At 36.4% G+C, this 12,981-nt stretch overlaps 2 protein-coding genes across 3 annotated transcripts in view; one reads left to right on the top strand and one right to left on the bottom strand.

Moving 5' to 3' along the window:
* The window catches only part of LOC132379598 (inhibitory synaptic factor 2A), a 38,768-nt gene extending 29,612 nt beyond the window's left edge, over nt 1-9,156 (bottom strand). Inside the window, exon 1 of the mRNA XM_059947702.1 lies at nt 8,891-9,156. The gene's annotated coding sequence lies outside the window, so the exon portion shown is untranslated. The remainder of the gene's footprint in view (nt 1-8,890) is intronic.
* dock1 (dedicator of cytokinesis 1) overlaps nt 1-12,981 on the top strand; it is a 549,009-nt gene that overhangs the window by 269,337 nt on the left and 266,691 nt on the right. The gene's annotated exons all lie outside the window — the stretch shown is intronic.

The following is a 12,981-nucleotide window of genomic DNA, read 5'->3' as shown; positions in this document are numbered from 1 at the left end:
TACCACAGATTCAAGCTGTAAGTTAACCTAGGAGTCCTGCTCAAGGATCACAAATTTCCTGTGCACCTCTGATTTTTGAACCTTCTCCCCATTTAGTCTGCACTTCTTTTCCTTTTACCAAAATGCATTATCATACATTTCCCAACTCTGTATTTCATCTGCCACTTTTTGCCCATTCTTCCAATTTGTCTAAATCTTGCTGTAATTGCTTTGCTTCCTCAGGACTGTGTGTCTTTCCACTTACCTTCATAACATCCACAAACATTGTCACAAATCCATCAGTTCCATTATCCAAATCATTGACAAACAATGTGTAAAGTGGCAGTCCCAATACTGACTCCTGAGGAACATCACTAGTTACTGGAAGCAAACCAGAAATGAACCGCTTTATTTCCACTCGTTACCTCCTGCCTGTCAGCCATTTCTTTATCCATGCCATGTATCTTTCTTGTAACACCATGGGATTTTATTTTGTTAAGCAGTCTCATATGTGGTACCTTATCAAATACGTTCTGAAAATCCAAATACAGTAAGTGACTTCCACTGCCTCTCCTTTGTCCACTCTGCTTGTTACTTCCTCAGAGCTCTAACAGATTTGTCAAGCAAGATTTCCTTTTACAGAAACCATGCTGACTTTGACTTATTTTATCATTAGTTTTCCCAAGTACCCCAAAATCTCATCCTTAATAGACTCCAACAATTCCTCAACCGCTGAGATTAGGCTAATTGGCCTGTAATTTCCTTTCTTTTGCTTTTCTCCCTTCTTAAAGAGTGGAATGACATTTTGTCACCTTCCAGTCCTCCGGCATCATGTCAGAATCGAGTGATTCTTGAAAGATCATGACCAATTTATCTGTTATCTCCTTAGCAACCTCTCTCTAGACACTGAAATGTAGTCCACCTGCTCTAGGTGACTTAACCACCTTAAGACCTTTGAGTTTGCCTAGCACTGCAATGACACTAACTAGTGCTCCCTGACCCTCAGGAACTTCTGGCGCACTACTAGTGCCTTCTATAGAGAAGTCTGATGCAAAGTACCCATTAAGTTTATCTGCCATTTCTTTGTCCCTCATTTCTACCTCACCAGCATCATTTTCCAGTGCTTCAATATCAACAATTACCTTCCTTTTACTCTTTATATAACTGAAAAAACTCTTAGCATCTTGCTTTATATTATTGGCTGGTTTGCCCTCTTTTTTCATCTTTCCCCTTCTTAGAGCTTTTTAGTTGCCTTCAGTTGGATTTTTAAAGCTTCCCAGTTATCCAGCATCCCACTCAGTTTTGCTACCTTATATGCCGTATTATTGGTTTATATGCAGTCCTTCACTTGTCAGCTATGGTTGCCTACCCCTGCCTTTTGAGAACTTTTTTTTCTGTGGGGTATAACTATCCTTTGCCTTGTGAACTATACCCAGGAATTTCAGCCATCTCTACTCTGTCGTCATCCCTGCCAGTATCCTCCTCCAATCCACCTGGGCAAGCTCCTATCTTGTGCCTCTGTTATTCTCTTTATTCCATTGTGATACATGTGACTTGTGCTTCTCCCTCTGAAGTTGCAGTGTGAATTCCATCATATTATGATCACTGCCTCCTAAGGGTTCTTTTACATTAATTTCCCTAATAAGATCTGGGTTATTAAACAACACCCAATGTAAGATGGCCTTTCCCTGAGAAGGCAAAAGCACAAGTTGCTTTAAAAAAACCATCTCATAGGCATTCAATAAAGTCTCTCTCTTGCGCTCCAACACCAATCTGATTTTCCAATCTGCTTGCATATTGAAGTCCCACATTATAATTGTGACGCTGCCCTCCGTACGTGCCTTTTCCAGCTTCCTTTGCAATCTCAACCCCACATCTTCACTACTTCTTGGTTGCCATTATATGATTCCCATGGTTTTTTACTCTTGCAGTTTCTTAACTCCACCCACACAGATTCTACATTTTCTGACCCTGTGTCACCACTTTCTAAAGATGTAATTCCATCTCTTGCCAGCAGAGCCACACCACTGCCTATGCGTTCCTGCCTATCCTTTGATGTTAAGCTCCCAACTGTGGCCTTCTTTTAGTCACAATGCAGTGATAGGCACAATATCATACCGACTAATCTCTGATTGAGCCAGAAGTTCACCCACTTTACTCCAAATACAATGTGCATTTAAATACAGCATCTTCAGTTCTGCATTCTTCACCCTTTTGAATCCTCTCACTTCAACTGGTACTTACATTTGGAAGTCAGTCCAACAGTCAATCAAAGCAACAATTTGATAAAGATGCAGAATTTTCCTTTCAGATAATACCAGATGCCTCCATCACAGTCTTTGCAAACCTGTTATCCCACTGGCAGTTAGGATTACCCAGAGATGGGATTCAGCTGTGAAATAACATTTAAATACTTGCAACAGAACTGTTGAGTGTGATTCTTGTAAAAGAACTGTTGAGTAAGTGTCATTGGAGATCAGAAGGATAATTTTGTTGTTCACTGACTCCAAATCTATTCCACAAGACAATTCCATTCATTCCATGTGATATATAGAAACAGCTAAGAGTTCTAGATACAGCAAAGGCTGTGTAGCCAGACAGTGCCTCAGCAGCAATATTAACAGTTTGTATTCCAAAAGCTAGCTGTACTTTCAGACAAATTGTTCTAGTATGGTTTCAACATTAGCATCAATATACAATGTGGTGAAAATGCTCATCATGTCCTATATGCATATATAGAGCAGAACAAATCCAATCTGGTTGAATAATGCCCAGTCTCTTTTTTTATTCAGCAAAAATATTGTTAACAGGTATATCAAATGGAACATTCACACAGATGATGCTTCAGTGTTAGCAGAACCATTCAGTTCCAGATACCTTTGATTGTGAACCAAGAAGCTGAATTTCAGAGAGCAGGTGAGATTGCTAAGGCAGCATTTAACTAGGTGAGCTGATAAGAATCCCTAGTAAAATGAAAGTTGGGGTTTTAAAGAGGTGATATTGCAGCGGTACTTTGCACAAAGGTAGTTGGTTATATAGGTGTTGGAGGTAAATCATTGCAGCATGCAGCACAAGACATGTTTGCAGGAGTTCTGTTTTTCTGAGCAGTGTCTTAAGTCATTGGCGTGACCACTAGCAACTTAACTGAACCAACCTACTAAAGCAGTTCACAGACTGCATATTCTGACACCATAAAGTTTGTTTCATCTAAAAAGCACACACGAGAAATTTAATGGCATTCTGCCCATTTAACTCGATGAGTGCAACTCCCAACAATGTTCAAGGAGTATTAATACCCTACAGGACAAAGAAACTCACATGATTGATACTCAGTCCATACTTAGATACTGTGTGTATGATTTACAAAGTATATTGTGGTTACAGGTGCAGCTTTCCAGTAGCAGCTCCCAAATCCTAAATGACTGCCACAAAGAAGGACAGTAGGAGGAAGATTGTGGAATGCCATTACCTACCGATCCTTATTTAAATAGCAAACCATACTGACTTTGAAATATATCTCTATTTCTTAATCGTTATTGAGACCAAATCCTGGAACTCCCTACCCAACATCACTGTTGGATTCCCATCACCAGAAAAATTGTAGCTTTCCACCACTTTCTCAATAAGAGTTGGGTTTGAACAACTAATACAAGCATTGCCTTTAACTCATATATGCTTACAGAAAGAAATATTAGAGATTATAGGGAACTATTTTTCATCGTAATCATTTAAAATAAGTAGTTTTTCAAACACACAAAGAGGAATCTGTCTTCTCACCTAAGTTTCTTCAACATTGGGTCAAAATGTAACTGACAATTAATTCTAGGTTTCGTCTTTGTTTTAATACATTTTACCATTCTGCCTCTACTACCTGGCATTGCAACTCATCTCACTGGAAACTCTCAAATTCTGAATTCACTGTTGCTTAAACTTCCATGATAAGTGTAGAGCTTGTATATCAATGATTTTATTGAACCGGAAAGGGCTGCTGTTATTAGTGCTTTGGATCATGCCTGGTTTGACTTAAGAATAGAGAAAACTATTTGAAATGAAAGATTGAGCATTTATTTCATGGAAGTGTATTTCAGGATACAGCAACGCAATTGTTCATGATCATGCTTCATTTCACATGTTCCATTGCTGTAGGTCTGTATCTGAAATGGAAACCAACCAACACTGGAAATGAGTGATAGAATTCTTACAAGGAATGTATGATCTTTGATTGGGTGAATGCACGTTCTAAGTATAAACATACATCATTCAAAGAACCAGCAGATGAAACCGATTCATCTGCTTAGGAAGTTAAAATTTGCTAGTTCAACAGCAATGCTGTAGTTGTCTGTTTTAGATAAGAATGTGCACTTCTTCAAATTTGAATAAATATCTCTTGTGATTGCTGATATTATTTGTTTACTTTATTGGGGCCAGGAAAGGGAGGAGAATTTATCTGAATCTTACATGGAAATTTTAATCCATTCCTGTCACAAACATTCTTTCCATTGAAACCTTACTGTAACTACTTTTCCAGCAGACTTATTTGTTAAGTCAAAATATGTTTCCCAAGTCAATTACATATAGACTGAATTTTATCTTCATATTTTAGATGCATTTTAGAACTTCAGTACAGAGAAATTATATTCTCATTGATGCTCTTATTCTTCTTGGAACCTTTTCCATCATATCCTAAGAATGATTAAAGGCATTCTCTGGTTTCTAGGTATACTGGGAAAGTTTGGGTGAGAGCTTAATGAAGGCACAGAAATAGGTTTTCTATGCTTAGCCTACAATTCTAATGCAATTTTAAGGTTATGATAGATGGAATGAGAATTGCAGAATGACGTATACTTGATCTACTTGGTGCTAAGTACTTGACATAAATTGGTTTTTGTGCATTTGAAGAAACTTTGTTACCCCAACAAAGTGCTGTAGGATTGATATTTGAGAAAGCTGGGGGTATATATTTATATTTTTTCTTGATCCACTAAAAAATCTTCACATGCTATGATTCGTATCTCAGTGCTTTCCTTTAAAATATCACATTTCTTGGCACCTTCTCCAAATAGTAATTTGCATTTTTTCTTGCTCAGCAATAGCAGTGTCCAGATGATTCTGTTGTGACCCAGCCTAAAAGATGATCGGGCCAAAGACTGATGTTATCGGGTGGGCAACAATTCAGAATGCTCTCATCCTAAATTATAACTTTGGAACTTGATCACAAAGATATCCTATTGTTAAAATAACGAAGTTGTCAAAAATTTCTGTTCTTTTTTTCTCTTCTCCAATTATAAACTTAATTTAAGTATTCTAACACAAATAGCTCTCAACTTAATGCCAAGTTATTTGCATTCAAATTGCATTTAAAAGGAATCTAAAAATATCAAATAAGGTTGCAAGGATCTAATTTACACTATCACGGGCTTATTTTGTTCAAAGTTAAACTGGTGACTATAGAAAAATAAATAATTTCAACTTCCAGAATAAAGTTTCCTATTTTTATCCCAGTTAACTGTGTACCATTGCAACAGATTTGTGTTTACATTCATACAGTTCTCTTAGAAGTTTTAAGTACATTATTATTTATATAATGTGTAATTATTTATTTTAGCATGTATTTTACATCGTGCAACATGAAAATGAAAGACTTGGTTTATTAAAGCTACTGTATAATTCTAAGCACTTTATAGCCAATGAAGTATGTTGGAAGTGTAGTAACAGAGTTGGTAGAAAAGACAGCAATAAATGCAAATACAGTAAAAACCTACAAGTAATAATTGATAAAGATAGTATAATTTTGAGCAGAGGTGGATTAATGAATTAATATTGGCCTGCACAGTTAAGTTTCCTTCTCTTCTGTGAATTGTTTCCAAATAAGAGAGCAGATAGGGCTTGGGTTATGCCATGTACTCATGACATTTCCTCAGTAATGCACTGGAAAGTCTGCCTACATTAAAACCAAAGATTACATTTCAAAGGATGGATCTTAAACCCTTAGCCCTGATCTGGAGTAAGATGATTGACAGGCCATTATCTGTATTGTAGCTGATCATTATAAACTGATAAATTAAGCAACAAAAGAGGAATGGGAAAATTTCACAGGCAATCATTTAGATTTCCTCCTTCTGTATTCTGAGGTATGGATTTGAGGAGTGTAATAATGTGTTAAAAGCCTTGAAAGCACTTGTCATGTTCTGCAGTTGCTTTCTCAAAAGCATACTCCATCTTTAGGAATGCATACATTCTAAACGAAAGTTGGGAATGCTCATTTAATGCTGGCCTTGCCAGAATTTCCAGATCCCAAAATATGAATTTTAAGAAAGTAGCATGAATAAATATTGCTGTAATTCCTCATGATTCTAGAACAATCACTTTGAGTATTTTGAAAAGTGCTATTGTAATGTCTAGAAACTAGGAACAGGAAACTTAATAACATGACTTTGAAATTGATACAAAAATGGATGCTCTACAGATATAAAGTGTACATGTAAAATAACTTACTTGAGGGATTGTGGCTTGTATAATCCTTTCAGATTTTGTGGGATTTAATGGGCACCACAATAGCAGAACGGTTAACGTGACTCAATTACAGCTTGTGGCATCGGAGTTCAGAGTTCAGTTGCATTGTAAGGAGTGTCTGTATGTATTCCCCATGGAATATGTGTTTTTTTCAAGAGTGCTCTGGAGAACATGAACCTGGTAGGGTAATTGGTCATTGTAAATTGTCCTGTGATCAGGTTAAAGTTAAATCTGTTGTCGGGGGTCGCCAGGGCAGCAAGACTCGAAGAGCTGGAAATTTCTACTCCACACTGTATCTCTAAACAAAATAATACAGAAAGCTGACTGTTCTGGTTTGAACTATTTTTTCATCAGATAAATGATTTAACACATGCTGTGAATATTTCTAGCTAATGAATAAAATGATATATAAAGAATACTAAACTTCAAAGCCAAGATAAATTGCAATTATTTATTAATGTCCTGATCTCTGGTTTTGCCTTACCAGTTTACTTTTGAGGATTGTCCAGATAGTTTAGCTACATATAATATGACTATTGAATTAAATGGGATAGTTATCTTAAAATAACAATTAAGTTATGATTTTATATGAAGAAGATTGTGCATCATGTATTACTTTTGGGTTGGAGATGTGTTTCTGGCTGTTTTTTTATTCCCCAACTATGGCAGGAATAGATTTCTGGTATCTATTCAAAATCTTTTATTAAATCTCATGTTCATGTAAAGCTATTAAGCTGTTTTGAGAGTATTGAATGACCTTAATTTCGATTTAGATCCTTCCTATAGAAATTTCTTTGTGCATATTGATTCTAGTTTTAAAACATTGAATATTGGATAAATTAGTATAAAACAGTAATTAAGTTTATCCATGAATCTGTAAAGAATTCATATTAAAAAAAATAAAATCTTATTTGCATTTTTCATTGTAAAATCATGTATTATGATCATTCCCAGAAATATTTAGTGAATTTTACTTCATAACAATTAGAATGATTACAAAATAAAGGCTTACTTTTTATGTTTACATTTAGAGTGCTAAAATATAAGTGAGGAGATTAATAGACTATTTCTTACAGAAAATAAATACTAAAAATTTTGTTCTTAAAACTTTCAGATAGTTATAATTTGCTTAAACCTAGATAGTTGATCTTTACTTTTATCATTTTGCTCTTAGACATTGTTAAGATTAATTTTGTTCTCAATTTGTTGCTGTAGGAAAATTTTAAGTGAATTATCAGTTCATTGTTTAATTGACACTTGCTTAACAATTCTGAAATAATTTTAACAGGTGAAGCATGTTGTTAACCATCATTTGTTAAGTCCCATTGATCTATTTCTGTTGTGATCATTTTTTCCATAGAACCTAAACCTGGTAATTAATCTTAAAATTTATTTCCAAGAAATAATTTCAAATAAATCATATGTAACAAAAATGTCTGTAAATGACTGCACTAGTTGCTTTTAAAGAAAGATAATTCACCTTAGCTAGATTGCAAGACTTCTTGCAGTAAGCAGAGGATGATCTCATAATTTACTGTTTAAACAGAAAAAACAATTGTTTCCTTAAGCCTCACTTACAAACCTCATGAAGTACATCTTAAATAATACTAATGTGAGTGGTTAAAATAACCTTTAATAAGGAAATGAAGGGGTTAAACTGAAGTAATTCTTTCCATGCAGCCAACCAGTGATATGAAACCAAATGGTAAAATGGACTGCTGTTCTTTTCAGCCCGACCGTTTGTAAGACGCTAGAGCATTGACATTATGAAATTCTTTCTAAAATTTTTGCATTATTATGGAAGAATATTTTAATGAAGTTCCTGTGAAGAAACATTTTTAGGTAGGGTTTAAAGGCAATAGAAATTATTCATCTTTTCAGTAGCAGAGAAAATGCTGGTTTGCTGCATCTTATAGGGAATTTCTGGGTTAGCATGCACACAACCAAAAACATGGTCCCCAATTAGTATGTTGATAGTTCCAGTTATTACAAATTGTTATTTTTTATTTTCTGCTTCTCTATGTGAACCATTGGACCTCACTGGACATTGAATCACGAAGGATATTTGTGCTCACCTCTTTTCTAAATTACACTTCTGTCCAGCAGACACTTATAAATTATTAGATGATAGGAAAGCAACTGCATTCAGGTGAAGAAACTCACTTGAGTTGGGTATTTTTACAACACTCTGGTTTCTACATTAGTCAAAAACAATCCAGTTATCTTACATCTGAAAGTAACTTAGGTTGCAGTCATAAAGTATTTGCATATCATAATTTTCATTCAAGATAACCTTAAATATTTGTATTTCTGTTAATTGATATACACGATCATGAACTATTTTTAAACTGGATACGATAGAATTAATTTTCCAACTAGACTCTAAATGATAGCTTACCTTTAGGTAAATTAGAAATATAAGAGTGATGTCTGTGCACTGCTTCTGTTGTGGATATCCATGTGTACGTAGATTCTCTGTAATAATCCAGTACTGTAAAATATGAACTATCAGTTTACTTTCCAGGCTGCATTTTAAGCTATTGCTTAAAGTTCCCTCCACTCCATAGCATTTAGTCGGCACCTTTCCCTTTATAATACTGAGACATCTAGCCAGCTGTGACCAACGGTGCATTCGCTAGAGGCAGCCACGCACTTATGAAATTTCCTGTTACTGAGATTGCCGTATGCAAGCTCTCCAGGCTGCCGGGGAAGACCAATTCCTATCAGCTGCTACTGGCAAGCTGTGCATGCAAAGCAAGACCTCGCCTCCTTATCATTTTGGCTGAAGATGTTTCTATAATGGATACATGCCAGCAAGCTTTTACACAAACTGATTCCAGGCTTCTTGAAGTGAAACTGAGAAATGATATTTTGCTGCAGTTTTTTTTAATTGGATGTTTTCTGCCCACATGTTCCATGCTGACATTTGAGAGAAAACAATCAATTCTGGAAGTATTGCAGGCTGCTGGCTCCCCACTAAGGAGATTTAGAATATTACTGCTTTTTAACCCCTTTCCTAATATAACTGAATTTTGATGAGGAACTTGTTGAATCTGACATGCAGACCACTCAATTGTAATGGAGTATTGTACAAATTTTCAATATGCTATAATATTATCTTTTCAGTTAACATGTTTCTATTCTTTTGATTTGTTAGACCATCAAGAGTTATTGTATATTATCAGTTTAACCATAGCTTCATGAGTATTTTATTAATCATTGCTTTGCCCTGTAATTTAGTGGCAGGACAGTCTTAAAGTAGTACTGTTAAAAAGATTTCTTTAAAATGTTTTTTATATGTGAAGCTACATTTAAGTTTTGTTTTAAGCAAAATTACAAACCCGTATGTCTTATTTGCATTGAGATAAAACAAAGCTAGGGGTCGTGTGAGAGCTGTGCATCTTGAGAGTTAGCAGCTTTAATTGTGGAAAGACTGCTGTCTGCATCAGTTGACGCATACAGTGTGAACTATTGGGAGTCGTTCATCAGTTTAGTCAGTTGGGAGCACTAGGATCATTAGTTGGTGAGCTAAAAGCAATTCTTTTCATATTGCTGCATCTTCAATGACATTAAATAGGTCACTGCTCTTAGACTTGTAATGCGACTCTGGAGATTTTTTTCTTACTGAGGATCATAACTTGTAGAAATTGCAGATGCATTTCATTTGAATTGCTGCTAGTTAGTATCTGTCTTTTGTTATTATATATATGTGGAACTAAATTTTGCATGTTGCCCTGGACAACTTTCTCATATGACCCCTTTTAGCCTAGGTTAATTTTTTTTCAAGTGACTTTTTAATTACACATCAGCTCATGGAATATTCATGTTATATTTCATCAGAATCTATTAGTTTAATTTTTGTGACTATTTTTCTTACTGCCCGTTATGCCTGCTGGCATTTAGGGCGGCAATTTAAGTCTTCCATCTGCCTCTCAGTGTTCAGGGCTTTATTGTGTCAGTGGCTTCACTTGATTTTCACTACTGTCAGCCATGCATGTCCTGGGTGAAGACTCCGGAATGCCAGTGCACACAGACATAGAAGGAGTCTTTATTACTGTTTCCGTAGCAATTTTGTTTGACTAGTCAAGGTTGTTAGCTCTAGACTGAACCCCCGAAACCTGGAGAAACTGAGCGACATTTTGTCTGACTTCTACCCTCTGAAGTGTTTGCCATCGGTGACCCTACGAAGAGCCAAAGCATAAGGCCCTGATTCTGGGTCACTAAGGCACACAAGCCTCCAAACCACAACAAGGTCCTCTTGGAGGAATAAATGTGAATTAAAACAGAAATTATTTTTTCTCAATGAAAAAAGAATTTATTGGAGTTTTGTAGAATTAATCAACACACAAAATGCTGGAGGAACTTGGCAGGTCAGGCAGCATCTATGGAAAAGAATAAACAGTCAATGTTTCGAGCCGTGACCAGTCTTCAGGACTGGCAGTCATGTGATACTGTCGTTTGTAATTTAAATAAGTTGTCTGAATGTAATTTTTGTGGTTAATCAGCATATCATTTGATAGATACATCAAAGTGACTTGCATTGCCATGATTAGACATTTTGTGTTTATGTTCAAAAATCATTTAAACTTGTCATTGTTAGTGATGATTTCTGTCTGTAAGGTCTTATTGATTGTCCTCCTGAAGGCCTTAATGTACGTGGCGAGTTATAAAACTTCCTTAGGTGACATGTTCAAGAAGGCTCTTGACATGTAACAGAGAAGTTTATGAGGGTTGTTAAAGGGCTGTAGGAGACATTTTTATCACAATGTTGTACTGAATGAGTCTAAATGCACTTTGTGTTCTGCAGGGTTATTACAGATTTCTGGATGCAAATTCCTTCCAGATGCTTCGCATTTTTAATCAATATACATAATTTACTTCAGCTTCACATCAAGTAAAATGTTTGCAGTTGCTTGGAGTTGACAAATGCTATACAGGCAGTCCCCGGGTTACGAACGAGTTCCGTTCCCAAGTCCGTCTTTAAGTCGGATTTGTACGTAAGTCAGAACAGGTAGATCTAGTATTATTTAGCATCAGTTAGTCAAATGTTTGTCTTAGTATATAGTATATATTTTACTTCAGTTCTTGGGGTCTGAGTCCATAGCACACTCAAAGCAGCTGTGCAGGTTGACTGTGGTTAAGAAGGCGTATGGTGTATTGGCCTTCATCAATCGTGGAATTGAATTTAGGAACCCAGAGGTAATGTTGCAGCTATATAGGACTCTGGTCAGACCCTATTTGGAGTACTGTGCTCAGTTCTGATTGCCTCACTACAGGAAGGATGTGGAAGCCATAGAAAGGGTGCAGAGGAGATTTACAAGGATGTTGCCTGGATTGGGGAGCATGCCTTATGAGAATAGACTGAGTGAACTCGGCCTTTTCTCTTTAGAGTGAAGGAGGATGAGAGGGGACCTGATAGAGGTGTATAAGATGATGACAGGCATTGATTGTGTGGATGGTCAGAGGCTTTTTCCCTTTGCTGAATTGGTTGCAACGATAGGACAAAGATTTAAGGTGCTGGAGAGTAGGTATAGAGGAGATGTTAGGGGTAAGTTTTTTACTCAGAGAGTGGTGAGTGCGTGGAATGGGCTGCCGGCAATGGTGGTGGAGGCGGATACGATAGGGTCTTTTAAGAGACTTTTAGATAGGTACATGGAGCTTAGTAAAATAGAGAGTTATAGGTAAACCTAGTAATTTCTAAGGTAGGGATATGTTCGGCACAACTTTGTGACCAAAGGGCCTGTGTTGTGCTGTAGATTTTCCATGTTTCTATGTTTCTTTCTGTGCATATAAAACACTTAAGAAACATATGTATTCCAATAATTAAACCACTGCGTTGCTTAGTAATAATTGTAGCTTTCATTGGGGCAGGGCCTTTCACATGCTCCATTATTCTCACTTTATCCTTTAAAATTGTTCCGATCATTGATCGACTGTAGCCTAATGCTTTTCCAATAACCGATGGCATTTCAACTCTTTCCGATTGCTTTATCATTTCCACTTTATTTTCAATCGTGATTGTTTTCCGTCAACAGAACAGAAACACTGTGGGCGGTGGGTCCTGAGCTCCGCTGGGTCCTAAAGTCCAACACACTGAATTTCCCAGGTCCTAAAGTCCACTGCACTGAGACAGATTAAATGGGACAAGTGGGGGCAGTACTGACTGGAAGGTGGGGGGTCAGGGTGAATCTTGCTAAGAAAAATTTAAGCCAAGTACAAAGTGACACACTCAATACAGTGTCAACGGCAACAACTTAAAATGGCGGACGGCGTTCTCCTTCCTCGGTTTGTAAGTACAAGTTGTTTGTAAGTTGTACGTTCATAACTCAGGGGCTGCCTGTAATACAAATGAAAATATGATGTTTTAAAATTTTATTGTGCAATTGAAGGGAAGTTTAGAAATCGGAAAATTTCAGGAAACTTTATTCTGAATTTTTCCTTTGAAGAGGTATTGTAAAGCATGAAAGTTACTTGTTTAATGCCTCAAAA

The sequence above is a fragment of the Hypanus sabinus genome, chromosome 22, assembly GCF_030144855.1.
Source record: "Hypanus sabinus isolate sHypSab1 chromosome 22, sHypSab1.hap1, whole genome shotgun sequence".
Classification (NCBI taxonomy): domain Eukaryota; kingdom Metazoa; phylum Chordata; class Chondrichthyes; order Myliobatiformes; family Dasyatidae; genus Hypanus; species Hypanus sabinus.
This window is presented reverse-complemented; position numbering and strand designations above follow the sequence as displayed.